The sequence below is a fragment of the Malus domestica genome, chromosome 10 (genome assembly GCF_042453785.1).
Source record: "Malus domestica chromosome 10, GDT2T_hap1".
In the NCBI taxonomy this organism is placed as follows: domain Eukaryota; kingdom Viridiplantae; phylum Streptophyta; class Magnoliopsida; order Rosales; family Rosaceae; genus Malus; species Malus domestica.
The window spans coordinates 13,581,215-13,597,261 of NC_091670.1; the positions used below are offsets into that span (position 1 = coordinate 13,581,215).

General features: G+C 36.2%; 1 pseudogene; it reads left to right on the forward strand.

Annotated features, from left to right (window-relative positions):
* Positions 1-3,361: 3,361 nt before the first annotated feature.
* On the forward strand, positions 3,362-12,932 carry LOC103439238 (presequence protease 1, chloroplastic/mitochondrial-like; annotated as a pseudogene).
* The last annotated feature ends 3,115 nt before the right edge of the window (positions 12,933-16,047 follow it).

Consider the following 16,047-nt stretch of genomic DNA (forward strand, 5'->3'; position numbering starts at 1 on the left):
GACAAATATCTAATCCACCATTTTTTTGACGAGTTTGTAAGATTCCCATTCAAAACCCGGACAAATCTCTTTGGTTTGGTTGAGTTGAAGGCATAGGACATTTTCCTCATAACCCCTAGACCACAGGTTTGAGCTTGCATGCTTAAATCCCCTTTGTTCTAAAGGTTCCAAGTCGGGCAGTAAATTCTAGGCCTTTTTTTTGCAGCTCTGGCCAACGTGTGACCTTGAAATAGGAATAATTTTATTCCTCTCGTCCTAAGCTTCGTTTTGATATATTGTGGATCAAATTTGGTTATGTAACGGCTTCGAACAAGGCGTTTGAATTTCTTCCCATATTTCCAACAAAAATCCTGTTCTTGTGCAAACTAAGGGGAGTAGGTTTATTGCATTAATTATTATTACTTTAATGATTAGTGTAGTAATTTTCCGTTTAGGAGACGAACATCCGAAGGTGTTCCGCGAGAAGAATAGTTGGATGGTTACGACATGCATGTACCTGTGAGTGGGTCTTATCATTGTTATGTATATGTGTGTGTGTGTGTGTGATTTTTCCCGACAATTGCCTTTATTACTAAGATGTGGCATGTCATGTTTAGCTTTACAAATAGACTTTTCGTATATTTTATGTTTTTAATATTATTTGTGAGCATAAATTTGTGGCACGATATACTTGTGTTTTATCTGCTATTATTGCATGTTTGCACGGTGTCCCTTAGTTATTTGTACTGTCTTAGGCCAAGGACCAACTTCAGGTGTAGTTCACATGCACCGTTTACATTCGCTTTGGATCTAGAGTTAGGTGTCAGCCTGTCCTTTTGTGTGATGTTTTGAACTCGTATGTGATGCGACTAACCTAGCTCACGTGATGTAATACTAGAATGTAAAACCTACACCCAGCATGTTCCATTGTCTGAATATCTCTGCAATGGACTTGTGTACCTACATAAATTAATGAGCATTGATTTCTTGTAATAATGATTTGAGATTTAATGTTGAGATACCTTATTGTTGTACCCTACATTTTTTACCACTTCTGTTGCAGGGTACTATATTACATACTAGTATTATAATATTTTCGGGAAACTTTATACTTGTTTTACAACGAGGGGTTACACATTTTCGAAAATGGTTTACAAAACTTTATTTTTTAGGCCCACTCACCCTTGTTTTTTTCGCCCACCCCCCCAGGATTTTAGTGGCAGAGATTTCGTGACGACGAGGGGTGCTGGTAAACGCTGTTATGTAGGAGACTTCTCTTTTCAGTATAAATGTCTTTACTCTTCTTTTACTACACTTTATCTATGCTCTTACATCACTTGTGTGATATGGGTTCAATCCCGCTCACATGGGCACTCTAATTAGTCACTTTTAGGTTTTAATTTATTCACATTTTTCACATCACTACACTTTATGGCTTTGCCACCTTCTAGGTGTCGGCCATCATCGTGATTCAGGTGTCTACGTGGACATTCCAGGTTAGGTTGTGTTAGTAGCTATTTAGATTACTGTAATTTGTAGATGCCTCATTCCTTATTTCATTTTTTTTTAACTGAACTCCTTGTGTGATTATATCAAACACTCTATAGACTTAAGATGTTGCGGCTAATCTTAAATCATGAAGCAATTATATATGTATCAACTTACTGAGTTCAAAATGAAAAGAAACTCATAACATACATGGATATGACATCAACTTACAATTTTTTATTTTTTTTTCATATAACAATGAAATAAAACTTGTAATATGAATAGATTAAACAAGTGTGAACCCTTAAGCACGATCAAACAATATCACTTCATGCCTTAGGAAAACTGAATTGTGAACAATATGTACTGAAGGTGGCTCTGATATCACATGTTATCAGTTTTGGTGATCACATTTAGTGCAACAACATGTAAAATAGAATTCGAACTAACCTCCAGCATATCAAGTTCCTAATAGATAGTGTCGTTGGATTGGAGAAAATTGTTATTGATCCTGTCAGACGTTGGTGTAGACCTAAAGGAAGGGAAGGGGAAGTTGAACCGAAACGGGAAGCAAAAGAAAGAGACCATGCTATTCAATAACTTAAAATATAGTGCCTTCAAGTGTTGATTTTGTATGCCTCTAGTAAGTAGCTAGCTCTGCTTAAGTTGTCAAGAGATTGTGAGCAAACGAATTCATTGAAAATCATATTAATTTTCTTTTATTTGGTTATGTGTATTCAATTGAGATACAATGGGTTTTAAATTATGATTTTTTATTACAAATAATATTATTACACTACATTACAGAGTAGGATAGTGTTTGAACACGGGACGAAATGGGTTGACGAAAAAAAAACTATCAACCGGGGCAACAATTTCTCTTGTGTGAAAGAAAAAGGAGATAGGTTCAGCCACCTCAAAACCCAAGCATCCTAGAAGCAAAGGAGCTGAATCCATAGTGGAACTCTTTCGGCTTCTCAACTCTTCCTATTCTAAAATGAAATTCGTTTTTTAGTTCTACAATTTAGAAATATTCATCTTCAATTGTGAATTTAAGTTCAACGCCCATAGATGATGAGCTTGATACCACTTATTATGGAAATGAATGAAGTTTTCCTAATGAAATTTCTTTCTTTTATTAAAAGGAAAATCAAATTAACCACTGACATTATGTTTATGCCTTTTCACTTATATATGTGGAGAAAGAACCAAATTCAACTCTCATGAATTGAGTTTAATACTTATCTTTTCACTTGTAAGTGGAAGAACTCATATTTAACTCTCGTAATTTGAGTTCAATACATGCCTTTTTACATGAGTGGAAGAACTCATCGAACTTTGTACATTTTATTTTTGACTCTCTTTTTCACTTGTCCACCAAGTAAACAAAAATGAAACAAAAATGTTACTCTTACAATTTATTTGTATCAATGTATTATCTTTCTAATAAAGATGTGATCCATATTTGTTGGTGGGCTCTACCTCTTTTAGAAAGACAATATAAATGATGATACAAATAAGTGGTAAATTGGTGAGCCCTACCTCTTTTAGAAAGATAATATAAATGATGATACAAATAAGTGGTAAATTTAGTATTATTAAAAAAATAAAAAAAATAAAATAAAAACATGGAAAATAGTTTCAACTTTCTAAGTAAGAAAAAGGAAAATAAAGAAGTATGATATCCACACATCCCATTTTACTTCTCACACATCCTTGATCATTTATGTCCGTTGATCTTCTTCAATTCATTCGATCCGATGACCGAAAATTAAAAAAAGTATGTGAGAAGTAAAATAGAATGTGTGGATATTACATTCCAAAATAAAAGAAGGAAAGAACCACCCATCCAATCCCCAACTCCACTTAACTTTCTGATTTCGTTATTTCCCTCGCAATCCAAACCACAAAAGTTATGGAGGGAGCAACTCTGCTTCGCTCTTCTCTCGCCTCCAGCAATCGCCTCTTCTTTTCCTTCCGCTCTTCCCGCCGCCTCCCCTGTTTTTCCCTCCCCTCGTCTCGCTCTTCATCTTCTTCTTCAGCTTCTGCTGTAAGAAACCACTGCCGCTGTCCGATTCCCAACCCCAGCAGACGCTCTCTGCTCCGCCCCGCCAGCAGATTACTCCCCTCCTCTGCCCCCAACGTCGCTAGAAGTTTCTCCTCCCTCTCCCCGCGCGCAGTCGCCATCCCATTCACTCAGTCCCCTTCAGGTACATTTCCTTCTGAAACCCTAGCTACCCAATTTGTAATTTGTGATTTAATTTGGGTTTTTTGTGGTTTAAAGTATTCTGGGGTGCAGGATGAGGTCGTGGAAAAGCTCGGGTTCGAGAAAGTCTCTGAGGAGTTCATTGGAGAGTGTAAATCCAAAGCTCTGCTCTTCAGGCACAAGAAGACCGGGTGCCCAAGTAATTTCGGTGTCCAATGATGACGAGAATAAGGTTTTCGGCATTGTTTTTCGGACCCCGCCGTGAGTACTCCTACTAAAAAATTATTCTTGATGTAATGGAGCTTAGCTTTTACAAATTAGGATACTTTATTTTCTGCGCATTACGTGTTTGATTGGTTTAGCTACCGAACAGTGAAGAATTATTGTGTAAATCAAGTTGTTTTAAGTGAATTACAAATGTCCTTTTTTCTTTTGTTGTCAATCACAATGTTCAATCTTGTTTATCTATTTGTTGATGCAGGAACGATTCCACTGGGATCCCACACATCCTTGAACACAGTGTATTGTGTGGGTCAAGAAAGTACCCCTTGAAAGAACCATTTGTTGAGTTGTTGAAAGGGAGCTTGAATACGTTTCTGAATGCATTTACTTATCCGGATAGAACTTGCTACCTGGTAGCTTCCACAAATACAAAGGTAAAACGAGTAGAAAATTGGAACGAAATCCACTGATATATGTTGTATTGACACTGTATTCGTTATTAAAACATGTCATTTTATCAGGATTTCTATAACCTTGTCGATGTATATCTGGATGCTGTCTTCTTTCCTAATTGTGTGGAGGACTTCAGGACTTTCCAGCAGGAGGGTTGGCATTACGAGCTCAATGATCCTTCTTACGATATATCGTATAAAGGTTGCTCACATGATCCTTCTAAAATTTATGTGTCATGGTTATAAAAAAATTTTATTTCCTAGTATTAAGCTACTATATTTCTTCTTAAATGATTTCTGTTCTTAATTTCAGGAGTTGTTTTTAATGAGATGAAAGGGGTCTATTCCCAGCCTGATAATATACTCTGGCGGACTGCTCAACAGGCAAGTTTTCTTTTCTTTTTGTTCCCAACTGTTTATTGTCTATATTTTAGCAGTTTGGCACATTTATAGTCTTAACCATCTTTGTTTCAGTTCTTTTCCACGTGTCTGAATCATATGGACAGACCAATGTTACAAATCATACTGTAGAGTGTTTAATGGTACTATAACAATATGCGCAATTACTTGAATTTGTTTGATCTAGGTATGTTGTTGTCCAAACCACATACTGTAGAGGGTTTAATTGTGGGCAACCGTGGTAATAGATGGTGGAAATAATCATGGTGGGCTTTAGTTTGAACACATCAGTTTGAGCTAAATGTTTTATAAAATCAGATGTATATGTAAATCATTAAACATTATTAATATACATTTCTATATGGTTATCTGCTTAATATTATATTATTTATTTTCTGTATCCAAATTTATTTCCCATTGCACTTAGCATAATGATACTAATTGAGCATGAATGCTGGAGTTCATAAAGGCCATTTATTCTTGGTATACACACCTATCTGTGTTATTGACAGGAGAGTCATATGTTATCGTGGATGATTATAGTACTTGAACATTTAATGGCACTAGCTTTTGTCTAGAGTACTTGGTATTATGTTTACCAAGTATCTCCTCTTCGTTTTTTTTTTCTTCAAAATACTTTGATATTGATACCTCTTGTTTCCATGTGCAATTGCTACAGGCTCTTTTTCCGGACAACACCTATGCTGTTGACAGTGGGGGTGATCCAACAGTTATTCCTAAACTGACATTTGAAGAATTCAAGGTTTGTTGTGTTGACCGAGGAAAAATATCTGTATAGTTCTTTAGAGTACTGTTATAAACTTAATTGTAACTGTTAATGTGTTGTGGTCGTAGTATATATCGAAACTTTATTGTAGACTTTGATTTTTTTTTTTTTTTTTTTTTGTAGCATTACAATTTCACACAGCATTCCTGTTACAGCAGCACATTCTGTGCAACCTTTAAAATATTGTTCTGGAAAATTTCAGCGTGTTGCCTTCAGTGTAGTGATGTAGTCAGATGACCAATTGTAAGAAGTTTTGAACCATGTAAAGGATGCATTCCAATGTCATTTGGATGTAGAATGACAGTGATTAGAATTCTATTGCAAAACGGTTTTGAATTTTTTTTTGTTTTGTTTGTGAGCATTTTTGTCCTTTGCGTATAGTGATTTCTGGTAGAATGACTCACTGTTACCCCCTCTCCCTTCCTTTCTCCGTGTTCTGTCTCATATGCATTATTCGTCTGAGTGTGACCACCTACCTGGCAAGTTATCTGATTCTCGTGTACGAGTTACATCTGTCGATTATTTTTGAGTTGTTTCTTAAATAATATTTTAATGCAACTGCTTTTCTTTCTGACAAACATATTACAGGAGTTCCACCGTAAGTATTACCATCCCAGCAATGCCCGGATATGGTTTTATGGAGATGATGATCCAACTGAACGTCTGCGCATTTTGAGTGGTATTAAATCGGATCTACTTATACATTTGAATTACTTTGGTTTGCTTGCAGACTAGATTATAATGTATGACTATTTCGACCTTTTCCCATAAAAGATTGGGTGAGTTTTCCCAAATTAAGATTGATGAGAAGCTAGCTCTGGAAAGAAACTGTTGAGGATATTAATCTAGCCACTGAAACCATAAAGCCATATGCTAGTTATGCTAGTGGCTCTTTTACTATGTTATCACTTCTTCTAGTGGTGTGCATTTTACGATTTTTCATTCTGTAACAAGGTTTCCAAATCCAATCCTTAACATCAACTAATGTTCCCCATTTTTGGTTTTTTATCCAAATTGTTGCAAAGTACTAAAATTTAGGTTACTAATTTAAGAAACGGAATGGATATCTGTCGTAGAGAAGCCAGCGATTGCTTAGATGTTCATCTTTTTATTGCGCTATTATTTTGATGACATAGAATTTTTTATAAATGATTTATAAGTGTAATAATCGAAAATATTTTGAATCTCTAGCATCTCACCTCTCTCTCTCTCTCTCTCTCTCTCTCTCTCTCTCTCTCAGAGTACCTAGATATGTTCAATGCAAGTTCATCTCCAAATGAATCAAGAATTCAACCGCAGAAACTATTTTCAGAACCAATTAGGATTTCTGAGAAATATCCTGCTGGTGAAGATGGTGACTTGAGGAAGAAAAACATGGTGTGCCTCAATTGGTTGCTTGCTGATAATCCCCTAGATTTGGAGACTGAGCTTACGCTTGGGTTTCTGGATCATCTTATGTTGGGAACGCCGGCTTCTCCATTGAGGAAAATATTGCTTGAGAGTGGGTTGGGTGATCTCCTTCAACCTCTATTTAGTATTGGTTTGAAGGGTGTTTCAGAAGATGATATTCAAAAGGTTGAAGAAGTTGTCATGAGTACACTTAAAAAGTTAGCAGAGGAAGGTTTTTATACGGAAGCTGTAGAAGCATCCATGAATACGATTGAGTTTTCCCTGAGGGAAAACAACAAGGGATCATTTCCTCGTGGCTTGTCACTAATGGTCCGATCCATAGTAAGATATATCACTCTTTAGTTTAGTTTTCTTCCCTATCCTTTTCTCAATCAAGTGTCAGGCATCTTTTTTGGCCATTTATTCTTGATCAGAGTTTAATGTAAGTTTTTCATTTTAAAGGGTAGATGGATATATGATTTGGATCCGTTTGAGCCATTAAAGTATGAGAAACCTTTGCTGGCACTGAAAGCCAGAATAGAAGCTGAAGGCTCTAAGGCTGTTTTCTCTCCCTTAATCAAGAAATTCATTCTGGACAATCCCCATCGAGTTGTGGTAGAAATGCAGGTAATCAATTATACATTTTCTCCCATGACCTTTCTTCCCTGTTTATTACTCCTAAGTTCCTAACAAGTAACTTGATTGTCAGCCTGATCCAGAGAAAGCTTCTCGTGATGAAGAGGCTGAGAAAGAAGTATTGCAGAAAGTTAAATCCTGTATGACAGAAGAAGATCTTGCTGAGCTAGCACGTGCTACACAGGAGCTGCAACTGCGGCAGGAAACTCCTGACCTTCCGGAAGCTTTGACAAGTGTTCCAAGTCTCTCTTTGCAAGACATTTCAAGGGAACCTACTCGTATTCCTACAGTGGTTACCAGAACATTAAGTTTCTTGTGTTTAAGTTTCTGTGAATTTCCTTTCGGGGTAGTTCCTATTGAAAATAATATATGTTAAATGTAGGTTGGGGATATCAATGGCGCGAAAGTTCTGCGGCATGACCTCTTCACAAATGCTGTCCTGTACATTGAAGTTGTGTTCAATATGAGTTCACTAAAGCAAGAGCTACTTCCTTTGGTACCTCTTTTTTGGTAAGATGTTTCCACTGATTTTTCTTATGCCTACATTACTTTGGTTTCATCGTGAAATAACATGATGCTAACTCTTCTTAAAACAAAGGCTACTTCTGAAGAACCTCAAAAGTAGAGTTTGATTAATTTTCCATGGGCTTCCAAGCATGCGCTAACTGGTCCTGCCAATATTTAATTTTGGAGATTTAACAATTTTATTCAGAAGTAACTGCGCAAATTAATTTGTGAAACTCTTCTCTCTTGATAAATGGGGGTAAGGCTAGCCGACATTCACCTCTTCCAGACCCTGCGTAAAGCGGGAGCCTTGTGCACTGGGTACGACCTTCTCTCTTGAAGCGAAATGAAGCCTCATACTTTAGCCTCTCTAATCTGTATTATCAAAGGCAAAACACACAATGACTGACCAATCTGGCATCTCTTTCCTCTTGGTCAGAACCATTTTTTAAGATTTAATTGTCTGTAACTGATTAAAAAAAAGAAGAAGGCTGAGCTTGATCCCCATTCTTGACGACTTCCCTTAAACTCATTAAGCCAGACTGATTCCCATGCCCTCTTTCATTGAATCTCGTTTTTCTATTAGTCTTTCAGTGAAGAAAATCTACTCAACTCTCAGACTCATATCAGTCTTAGGGGCCACACTGAACTTTGTAGAGCACGATAACTTGCATGTTGGATAGTTAGGAACACACAGCATGTTCTTCCTGAGACTCTTTAGGAGACACACGAAGGTTTCACCTTCAATTACATAGAGATATGCAAAATTATAGATTGAGTACTTTCTTTCACTTACTCTGGTTATCGTGCATGCTAGCATATTCCTATGAAGAAATATATATTTATTGATATTATAAACACACAAGACTACATATTCGTGTGAATACCCTGTGACTTTTGAATCAGACACTCATGCTCATGTTGTTATATTTCTGACTCCCCCTAGGTCTTGCTCTTTAATGTATCCGGCAATAGACTAAAACTTAGCAAAATAGAGAAAACTAGAAACGCACAAGATTTATATTGGTTCAGCAGAACTTTTGCCTACGTCCAGTTGTGATTCCCTGGGTAGAGAAATCACGGCTTCTTTGATTAATAATAGTGTTACAGTACTTTGCAAAACCCTAGAACTAATCACCTCTAAACTCTCTTGGCTGTCTCTGGCTTTTTCACTCATTATTCCAGCCTTGCTGCTCCCTATTTATAAGTATACGGTGTGGCTCACATGTCCCTTTTCAAATTATATTTCCTATTCTAAATGGAATAGGAAATTACATTTCCTTTCCAATTCCAAATAGACTTCTGGGATTCCTTATCTAATTGAACAAGGAAACTAAGATTCTTTCCTAGTCCTTTTAGGAGAAGATTCAGTGCACCCCTTATTTCCCTATAACAATCCTAAACGGAAAAGGACCCTAATTGACGAGCCAAAAAACCTAACACATGTCACCTAATCCTGGCGTTGAATTGTATTTATGAAAGGAAGGACAGTAATGTAGATCTGTTTAATGGCAAAGCACCAATAGGGTTAGGGGTTGTTGCAGCAGCAACATTGGTATGAGAATTTGCACACCCCATTGAACTGCTTCTTTATTTACATCAACAGTGTAACCATAAGAACGATGCTCTTATTATCATTTGAGCTTAACAAGTTGCATTGTTAAATAATGTTATTTTTCTGGGTAAGTTAGGAAAGTTAGAATGTGTATTCTTGATTGTATCATGATGTTCTTTTGACAGCCAATCGTTGCTAGAGATGGGTACAAAAGATTTGAGTTTTGTGCAACTGAATCAATTGACCGGAAGGAAAACTGGAGGAATATCAGTTTATCCAATGACATCATCTGTACATGGCAAGGCGGATCCCTGCAGCCATATAATTGTTCGTGGAAAAGCTATGGCAGGACGTGCTGATGATCTATTTCACCTGGTATTTTTAGTTCCTTTTTTTTTTCATTTGAGAGTTGGTCAATAAGAATTTCCAGTTCATTACTTAAGAATAATTTGTATTAATTGGCTTCATGTACTTATTGCTCCTAACTTCTCATGAAGTTTACCTTGAGCTGACAATTATTTGTCAAATATGGGAAATGCTTATGCACTTAAGTTTTATCTTAGTGGATGTAAAATTCTCTTGTTTCCATTCTAAATATACATATTTTCATTTGAAATGTTTCCTGTGCAAAATTTCCATTGTCCGCTTAATCAAATGAAAAAAAATTCAGGTTTGTTTTGTCTTAATTTCGAAGATATAATAGTTGCAATTTAGTTATCCTTTCCTTAAGAGGATTGGCTTCATTGTGAACATACTATATGATCATTCCCTTCTTTTTTTCTTTTTGAATGGCGGGAGGTCTGTAATTGCAGTGCCATTGCCATACCAAGTCACCGACTGTATAATTGCTATTTTACCTCTAGATTAGTATGGTAGTCTGGTGCTTAAATTTTTGCTGCAGATACTTAATCAAGGTTTTCATGGATCTATTTCATGTTATTGCAGTTCAATTGTGTTCTTCAAGAAGTCCAGTTTACAGACCAGCAGCGGTTTAAGCAGTTTGTCTCCCAAAGCAAAGCGAGAATGGAGGTATATCATAAACTCTATTTGAAAAGGTTCAACATAACTGATTCTTGATATTGAAAGCTGTAATATTTCTGTTATGTCTTTTTCAGAACCGATTGAGAGGTGGTGGTCATGGAATTGCTGCTTCAAGGATATGCAAAGCTAAATACTGTGGGGTGGATTTCAGAACAAATGGGTGGTGTCAGGTTGGACTGGAAATTTACCAGTGATCTTTTCTGCCAATCTTGCATATTCTACATTTTCTGTTTGTAAAGTGCACTTTAAGAAGTTATGATTTCAAGGTTGCATTGAAATTAAATACAATTCTTTGTGCTGTTAATGTACATCTTGTAGAATGATTACAGATTTAGGTTCATTTCCAGGACCCTGCAGATTTAAGCTTGTTATGCATGATCGTTCTTTTTTTAAATCTTACCATATCTTTGATATGAATAATTTGGAAAGCTTTTGGCATGTGTGAGAACTATTTGCTTGTACTTATGGATAATACAACATCGAATAGTAAAACTTAGTGCAACCAACATACTTTCTGATACAATTAATTTCTTCTTTCTACTAAGTTACTTGGAGTTTCTTCAAGCTCTTGAAGAGAAAGTTGATCAAGATTGGGATGGAATTTCTTCATCTCTTGAGGAGATCCGCAAGTCCTTGCTTTCTAGGCAAGGTTCCATAGTAAATATCACTGCTGAAGGGAAGAATCTCACCAACTCTGAGAAGTTCATGAGCAAATTTCTTGATTTGCTGCCTAACAGCTCTCCTGTTGCGACTGCTTCTTGGAATGCTCAATTACCTTCAGCAAATGAAGCCATTGTAATCCCTACTCAGGTTAGAAAAATACTTTTTTGTCGTGGTTCCTTTTTGAATGTTCTATGAATTAATTATTCTGAGCTCTTACCTTCTGCAGGTTAATTATGTTGGAAAGGCTGGTAACATTTATGACGCTGGTTATCGGCTTAGTGGGAGTGCACATGTTATCTCCAAATACATTAGTAATACATGGTTGTGGGATCGTGTAAGAGTTAGTGGTGGAGCATATGGAGGATTTTGTGACTTTGATAGTCACTCAGGTAAAATCTTCTGTGTTAAATGTTCTCCGAGTTTTAATTGCTTATGTTAGGAGCTAACTTTGTGAAATTTAATAGGAGTATTCTCCTTCTTATCTTATCGGGACCCCAACTTGTTAAAGACACTTGGTGTATATGATGGGACTGGGGATTTTCTTTGACAATTAGAAATGGATGACGAGACTCTTTCCAAGTCCATCATTGGGACAATCGGAGATGTTGATTCGTACCAGCTTCCTGATGCCAAAGGTTATAGTAGGTATGGTGACATCATCAGTTTTATTTTTGTCGGAAAGTGGAGATATATGTGAGGACCGCTGTGGAACCAGAAGGGAACAGGATTGTTTTTACCTTTTAATGATTGTTGCTAGAAACAATCATGTGTATGCCTCCGTATCTAATTTTACGCACACAATGTGCCATAATAGTTTGTTGCCTGGCGGTCTCACATTGGTTCTGAATTTGCTTTTTGTTTCCAAAAGATTGAAATATTTCACCTCTCCTGTTTCCATTTTTTCTTCTCCTGCAGTTTGTTGCGATATTTATTGGGAATCACAGAAGAAGAAAGGCAAGTAAGACGAGCAGAGATACTGTCAACAAGGTAAAGATTCTGTTCATTGGTTGATGATTTAACTTGTTATTCAAGTTGTAAGGCATGAGAACCATTGTTGTTACTCCATCGTTTTCATTGTTCGCCAATAAGCTGTTAGCTTTATCATACCTAATCAGGTATTATTGTATATCATATTTAGATTCTTGTATGAGAACATAACATCGGTTACGGCCATGCCTGCGAATGTATTACCTAGTTCAAGATTTAACTTGTTATCCATTTGTCACACAGCTTGAAGGACTTCAAGGAATTTGCAAATGCGATCGACGTAGTCAAAGACAAAGGGGTCGTGGTTGCAGTGGCATCTCCAGATGACGTCGATGCAGCACAAAAGGAGCGAAACGACTTCTTTCAAGTAAAAAAAGCCCTCTAGTTCTATGTCCCAGAAAATGCTCCGGATGTAACGACTTTCTGTAGCACTTTCCCATTATGCAGCAAGAAAGAGTCATAAATAGTAGGTTAGAAAAAATAATTTGGCGCATGAAATGTTAGTTACCATGTCAGGATACTGCAATTTGGTATTAACTTTAAAAAGTGGCAGCCAATTCTTTTGACCACTTAAATGTGATTTTTTATTTCTTTTAATCAAAAGAGATTAGCCACCATTTAGTATTTCGGTTTTGTGGTGTTTCTTTTTACTTTTAAATGAGAGGTCTTAGGTTTGATTCTTGCCAAAGTCAAATTTGAATTACATTATTACTAGTTTATTGTGAGGCTAAGCCCACTCTCCTCCCCCTTAGTGTAGATAATATTATTTTTTCAAATTATGTAATAAAAGGGGACCAGTTGTGGTTTCACCATGACAGTCCAAATTTCCGGGGCTGGAAAGATTTACAGTCATTTTAGTCTTTCCCTTTAAATGTGATTTAAAAGTCTTTATTATTCTCCTTGAATTCTCCTTGAAATTCTTAGCTTCACACTACCAAAACTTCAATGTATCAAAACACTGACATTTGATATATTTCAACATGACAATTTTTTATTTATTTGTTACAAGCAGTATTATACACTAATTAACATTAAGAAAAGATTAAGAAAAGGGAGACGGTGTGACCTATCTTTCCCATACCCATCTCTTCATTCTTTTTCTTGTTCTTGTTCAAAAAAATTATTTTTCTACAATTATTAATCAATAGTGAATATTTTATTTTATTTTTAATCGAAAACTAGCAGAAGCCCAACACAATGACCAAATTAGTTAAATTGAAAACATAGTAACCAAAATAGATTTTGACCTATAATTCAATGATCAAAATGGTTTTTAAGGCCATCTCCAACCGAAAGGTCCAGAGGGCCAGAGGGCCGAAAATAACGCTAAAACCGTCTCCAACTGAGGGTTAGGCCAGAGGGCTCAGGAATCTGGGAGGGCCCCACGGAATTTCAAAGGGCCAAAGGGCTGGCTGCTTTCTGCCAGCCAGCCAGCCCCGGGCTAGCTATTTTTTTTTTTTTTTATAGTTTTGTTATTCCTGACGGTTATAACCGACAGGATTTATTAAGAAAAAATTCAAATGAAACGGCTACTAGCCGTTGCATTTGATTTGATATTTTTTTTTACATTATTATTATTATTTGTTTCATTTAAATTTTGTTTGATTTGATTTGTTTGATTTTTTTTTTCTATTTCACAAAATTTGTTTCATATTTTTTTTAAATTCCATTTTTTTCCTATAACTTCTATTTCACAAAATTTGTTTCATATTTTTTTTTAAATTCTATTTTTTTCCTATAACTTCCTAAGACATTATACAACATTAAATTAAATTAAGTAACATGAAACAACATTAAACAATATGAAACAACATTAAATAACATTAACCAACATAAAAATTATACAACATGAAACTTAAACAACATTTTTAAAAACATTTAAAAACATAAAACGTAAATGCCAACTCCGTGCTTCTTTGGGCCCAAAGATGTGCAACAAGATCTTGTTGTAGGTACTTGTTTGTGGCACGAGAATGTATCATTCTATAGCGTCTCATATACTCATCTATAGAGATACTACCAGTTTTTGGATTGAAAGGCAAATTAGGCTCATCATATATTTTTGCACGAGCCCTTTTTTGACCTATTTGGATCTTCTTGGTCGTCATCGGACTGTCCATCAATATACCCATCTCGCTCATCGTCCACTATCATATTGTGTAATATGATGCAAGACATCATGATGGAGTCCAAATTTTCTCGACTCCACCCTCTTGCTGGATCGCTGATGATCTTCCACCGTGCTTGTAGAATACCAAAAGCTCTCTCAACATCTTTCTGACATGCCTCTTGGTGTAAGGTAAACAACTTTTCCGCGTCATTCCTAGGGTTTGGAATTGCTTGGACAAGTGTCGCCCACTTTGGGTAGATGCCATCTGCCAAGTAATACCCCATATTGTATTGATGCCGTTGATGTAGTAGTCAAGTTGAGGTGCTTTACCTTCCGCCAAGTTATTGAAGAGGGGTGAACGCCCACAAACTGTAATGTCATTTTGGGATCCAACAGCTAGCTGACGTCAGCATGATGTCAGCTACCAACGGCTAGCTGACGTCACTTAGCTGTTGGATTTGAATTTAAGTTGTAGTTTTTAAATAATAAATTATGTTTGGCCCTATGGCCATTTGGCCCTCGGTTGGAGACGGTTTTTTGTGAAAAGGCTAAAACGAGCCCTCTGGCCCTCTGGCCCTCTGGCCCTCGGTTGGAGACAAAGGCAAATATGACCCTATACTGTTCATTAAAATATTAATATCTTGGAGAATCTTGGAGGGCCAGAGGGCTAAAACGAGCCCTTTGGCCAACCATCAATTGGAGATGGCCTAACCCTAAATTAAAGTCCGTTTGCATCTGAACTCGGAACATTTTATCTGAGAAGCACAATTTTTTTTTTATTTAAACAATATTCTACATTAAATTTAGCTAATTACAATGAAAATAATTTATATTTGACACTTGATTGTAAAAGAAGTAGCACAATGTCTTGAGAGGGAGCTCGATTACTAATAAGAGAGAGAGAGAGAGAGAGAGAGAGAGATAGAGAGAGATTAAGGGAAGGGATTCCTATTTTTTGAAAAAGGTGGGAATTAGTAGTGGGCCCCACTCCACATTGAATTTCAACGATCCAAACTATCTATTTTGTAAGTCTCGATTCATAGTTCATTCTTACAAAAATTCAATTTAACTTGAAACCATTTGCCTATTTAATTATCATGATTAAATTTCAAAATTTCTAAGATAACAAAATGTTCATCAATTTCTTTGAACTCAATTAGACGCCTCAAATATTTCTGATTTGGCTAATATTTTGCAATGATGATCTATGAGGTGCAACTTAAAAAATAGACAGTTCGGATCGTTAAATTTCGATATGATGTGGGTCTCACTACTAATCCCCATTTTCATATTTTAAAAAAAGGTAAATTACATAGTACCCCCTCAAGTTTGAGGTTTATTACAACCCCATACAACATCTTTAAAACATTTCACTTTCATACATTTACTTATCATTTTATTTCAATTTCATACAACCGTTAAAAAATCTGTTAATTTAACCATTAAGTGATGATGTGGCTGCCACATGTGTGCCACGTGGCTAAACAATTAATAAAATATTTAAAATATTAAAATAATTAACTAAAAAAAGTTATATTAAAAAAAAAAAAAAACTAGAAGTTGTCTTCCCCACCTATCCCTTCCCCTTCCTCGCAACCCCCCCCCCCCACCCCCAACCCATCCCTCTCC